General features: G+C 38.6%; 1 pseudogene across 1 annotated transcript in view; it reads right to left on the bottom strand.

Moving 5' to 3' along the window:
- Window positions 1-2,447: 2,447 nt before the first annotated feature.
- LOC147180313 (uncharacterized) overlaps window positions 2,448-5,303 on the bottom strand; it is a 7,240-nt pseudogene continuing 4,384 nt past the window's right edge. Inside the window, exon 7 of the transcript XR_015096259.1 lies at window positions 2,448-3,288. The product of XR_015096259.1 is annotated as an uncharacterized LOC147180313 (transcript). The remainder of the gene's footprint in view (window positions 3,289-5,303) is intronic.

Here is a 5,303-nt window from a genome sequence, read left to right as displayed (position 1 = left end):
TCCCACGATATTATTTCTCTCTCTTATGGCGTCCATTACAATTATAGCCCGATTGCCAGTTGTGTAAATTAGGTGATGACAGACAGCCAATAGTTAGCGGTCTCATTATTATCTTGTTCAATGTTTTGTTTTTCTTACTGACATATCTAGTCTAGTATCTGATATTATTGTGGGAATGCTGAAAAGCTGCAGCATTCCCATATATGTTATTTGGATTCTTATTATACTTATTCCAGGTACTTTTTATTCTCCACACTTTTTCGATGTGCAAAAACTCGCCATTTTTGCTAAACATGCCTGCTGCCTGGCTGCCATCTTTGTGCCAGGAGCGAGCAAGGCGCAACGCGGTTCCAAATATGGTAGACTAGACTTGACCCAGCACGAAAATGTAGATGTGGCTATATTTTGACACCAAGCACTCGGGCCCCAGTCTACAAAAAGGGGCCCTAAGACTTTTGGACACGGGCGACTCAGGACCACAAAACTCAAGTTCTTGGATTTGACGAGAGGTGTGATGACAAATATTGGACTCCATATTCTGAAATGACCTCATGAACGTCAGTAGGAGCTAAATATGTTTTGGATAGGCTCCGACAACACCGAGACATCTTGTTCTAAATGGTGAATGTCCAGTCAAATAACACAAAGACTCCAAACCAATGGCATGCACTTGTGCTACATCAAGACTGGAGCACGTTGCTTCATGGTCTAAAAACCGGCAAACTGATATATAGTTTTATTGTCATTGTGCAGAGTCAAGGTACATAGCTGCAGCAGCTAGCACCTAATCAGAAGTGCAAAAATAAATACTGCAACATAAGCGATGCATCATCTGTTATGTACAATGATAAACAGGGAAGTTACAATATACAAGGCAGGTAATATATAGTATGCATACATGTGGATAAGATATAAACATATTTACACAATTATACAGTGTCAATTAATAGTGTAGGAGGTTATGTGTGTGCAGCATATAATAGCGCAAAAATCAAGTTCATTAAAGTACTTAGTGACTCTATAGTGCAGTTGGGAAGTTGAACCTCATCCCACGAGCGTCTTTCAGTCCAAGAGTTGCTGAGGGATGTGCTGCTTGAGCAGCTGCGAGAGGTGCGGATTTGACTCCAGGTCCAAAATGCTGGACCCAAGTCATTAAGCAGTGTCCGCATGTGTGTGTTGTGATTATCCACGGGTGACATTAATCATTCACTCCCAGCCATTTTCACTGAAGCAACCCCCTTTGCTCCCATCTGTTGTACTGGATTTGGGACTGATTTTGCAAGGCCCATACAATATTGTGTTCCATTGCTATAAAAACATGGAACCTACCAAAGAAAGATTAGTCTCTTCTTTCATCAGCAAAAAAAACAACAAGTATATTTATATCTGTTTCAGTTTTGCAGAAATTAGCATTAGAATATAGCTAAGTTTCATCATTATTCACAAACCCGTTTAAAACAGCTTGTTTTCAACATGGCCCTGGCTGATCTCTTATACTCTGCTGCCACCCGCTGGCCGTTTTTGTAATAACTACCATTGCTTTAAGCCACCTCTTTATGTCAGAAGCTGTATCAAAGCCTTCTGTATGCTCTCGCATAAAAAAAAACATAAATACGTTTTGGGGAGTGAAGGACAAAGTATTAAAAACATATTTATACGTTTTGGGGTTTGAATGCCCGCGGCCCTTGTGCGGACTAAGCGGTTAAGTGGATGGATGGGTTTGAATGAGGGTATTATATAGGGATAGACCGATAATCGGCCTGACCGAGTATCGCCGCCGATATTGGGCATTTTGACGAAATATTGGTATCGGCCTTCTTAAAAAATCTGTTGACCGATAAAAGGTCAATCTAAAACCAATCTTTTAATCTCAGGAACTATTTATTTAAAATTTCAGTTAACTTTATAAGAATACTGCTGACCCTGGGAACCTTCTGAACCTTTTGTTTTTGTTTGACAATAAAACAAATAAATGTGAAAGTTTAAGATTTCAGGTATGTTAAAATTTTGGAAAAAAATTGTTACTGTAGAAACCAATTGAGAGCTATAGAATTTACTTATTTTTAAGTTTCCATTTAACTCTTTAAAACATACTGATAACCTTGAGAGCACCCTGAACATTTTGTTAGAAATGTTCATTGAAGTCTATTGTCTGAGAAAAAATTTCGGAAAAATTGTTCAATAAACATGTTTTAAGACACCACAATAAAGTCAAGATTGACACTTGTATTTAGAAAAAAATTAATAAAATTTACGCCAATATTTTTTGCCCTTTTTTTACGGAAAATGAATATCGGCTCCAAATATCGGTTATCGGCCTCCTTGACTACTAATAATCGACATCTGTATCGGCCCTAAAAAAAACAACAACGTATCTGTCTATCTCTAGTATTATATGCAGCCTTACTGGAGTCGGTCCAGTAAGGCTGCAGAACAAATGTCTTGGAGCACTGACCGAGGGGATTGCCGCAGGATAAAATCCAACAGTGACTGCTGGGGAGTGCGAGATGAAGAGATTAGAGACGTCCATAAACATCCGGGCCAGCTCTCCACAAGCTTTGACCAGATATTGCATTGGAGCCGCTTGCTTTGTGTGCATTCCCATGTGAAACCAATGGCATCGAATAAGAAAATAAAGTGCTGTGGCATGTTATTGTCCATGATTTAAAAAATAAAAAATAAACACATTGTAAACTTTGAGGATTCATGAACAACTGTGAAGTCTGTTGTGCAGGTTCAAGATTCTCCAGAAGTACTTCCTTGGTCTTCACAGGTGGGCTCCAGAATCAGCAGCCGCTGATTCTGATGGGGAGCTCGTCGGTGCCTAACTGTGCGGTTGAGGGCTTATTTTGAAAACCTTCAGCAAGCTTTGGAGGTCTTCCTCCAAATTCAGCGTGGCGGCGGACTGCTCAGTCTGTGTGGTGGAGGACTCTTCGTCAAATCGTTCCAGTATTCCGTGGAGCTCTTCCTCTAAGCTCTGAGGCTCCGACGAATTGACAGTCAAAGGTCGGGGGTGTTGGTCGTGGGCCAGGGGCATGTAATTGACACCACTCAGGAGCTGTGAAAACTCCATCCCGCTTGAAGTGGGAGCAGCCGGAGGCATGAAGTTATGCACAAAAGTGGGAAGGTTGGCTTTAGGCTGCTGCTGCTGCTGCTGCTGCTGCTGTTGTAAACATGCAATGTTGCTCACAGACTGTGAGTCGGCCTGCGTGGGGTATCGTTCAGGCCCCATCATGCCTGTCTGGACTGGAGCCACGCACATCCTTGTGGGCTGTGGAGCTTCAGGATCTTGTTGAACAAGAAAGATATCAATCAGCCCACAACATCACCACTTGGAAAACCTTCTTCACTGTAAACCCGAACGTTCAAAACTAAAGTTTTATTTAAAAAAAAAAAAATCTTAACTTAAAGCAACATTAACTCATTCACTGCCATTGACGCCTATAGACGTCAAAAATTAATTTGAACTATTTCTATTAGTTATATTAGTTAATTAGCTTTTTTATTGTACATTTAGAACAGATATAAAATTTGTGATTAATCGATTAATTACAATAAAAAAATGTAATCGTCTGACGCCTCAAATATTTAATAATCATTTCTTTCTTTTTTTTATTAGGGGCATCAGATTATTATTTTTTTATTGTAATTAATCACATGACTTCACTAGTTAACTCAAGATTAATCACGAATTTTACATATGTTCTAAAAGTACAATACATATTTTTTCTAGGTTTTCATACACTTGTTAACAAATGTGGGAAAAAAAATTAAACTAATAGAAACAGTTAAAATGAATTTTTTTACGTCTATAGCCGTTAATGGCAGTGAATGAGTTAAGAAACTTTCAGTTTACGTTGATTATGGCGGCGCCATATGGACAAAAGCGGTAATGTTATGCCTGAAGAAAGACCATATTTCTCATGAGGACAAGTGCGTTGCGTCATTTTGGAGCTCATGCCAGCGAGTGACAGCAATGTTGATCCTTGACTGTCTTTTTATCCGGGTAGCTTCCCTTTTTTCTTTTTTGTCTCCTCAGACACAACTTTTGAGTTGTTTTGCAGCTTCTGCCAGGAAAGCAGTAATCGTGCGTTGACATTCAAATTGACTTTCGTCTTTGTAACAAATGGGTAAAGGGGGAAGTGACGTAAGCCATAAAGCGGTCAGCAAATTTGTAGTTCTTTTGTGTGGCAGTGTTCCTACCATCCTCCTCAAAGTTGCTTAGTGCCAGTAAAAATGATACGGCAAAGGTACCATTCAACTAGAAGAGTTATAATAATATTTTATTAGGTTGAAATTTTCCGTAGTGCTACTTTAAGTTTTCTAAGTTGGTGTAACTTTGTATATTTTTGTGAGTAATTTTTACCAACAATTTTTTATTAAATTGAACAATACTAGTTGTTTGGGTATGGATAACTTAAAAACATAAATTAGCTGTAACTTTATAACATTTAGTTATTTCGTGATAAAATATAGTTTTGTTTTGTTTTTAAAAAGGTAATATTTACAAATAAAATTGTTTGTAGTGCATACTAAAATGAAAAATATATGTAATTAATTATTTTATGTTTTGTGTATGTTTCATAATTTATTTTACTTGTTAATTTTTAAACCTTATTTTACTCTAGTTGGGTTTCCATCCATTCATCCATTTTTAGTCGAATTTTCAAGAAATGCGAAAACAGAATGAAGACGCTAGAAATTCAAAAAAAGGCCCCAAATTATCAAAAAAAATGTTTACGCTTAAAGGGGGTGGATTTTGAAGCGTATCGAAAAAAGGAAAATTGACGCACGTTTTGACCGGATATTACGTCACACGTAGCCTACGTTTGTAGTCGCAAAGCAATGTCGGACGATAAAGTAATGCATGGGGAGAACGACGAAACAGAAATATTTTGGGAAATCATTAAAGAAGCGAATATTTATAGCAATGCCGAATGCTCACGTTGCAGTCGTTGAGACGATGCACTGCTCATTTCCAGTCAGATCGTGAATACTCCCGAAGGTGCTCCATACTCGTGAGTGCATTTTGATTTTTCCACGACAATATTCTTTGCCGTGGGCCCAAAGAAAGACAACAGTGCCAGTGGCAGCAAAGAAAACATACAGCGTTACAGACTACGACTATACTGGCTCGAGGACCCCCCCTCTTAGCTGTTCAACAACGTGCCTGACGTTAAACAAAGCACGTCAAGGACCGCTTAGTAGTCTAACAATATGCCCAATGTAAAATACACAAACTCAGCACTGAACTAAAGCTAGCATTAGCATAGCATTTATCATCCACTGATGCCATCAAACCA

Source organism: Leptonotus elevatus, chromosome 1, assembly GCF_054856555.1.
Source record: "Leptonotus elevatus isolate MCC_2025b chromosome 1, RoL_Lele_1.0, whole genome shotgun sequence".
Taxonomy (NCBI): Eukaryota; Metazoa; Chordata; class Actinopteri; order Syngnathiformes; family Syngnathidae; genus Leptonotus; species Leptonotus elevatus.
This window is presented reverse-complemented; position numbering and strand designations above follow the sequence as displayed.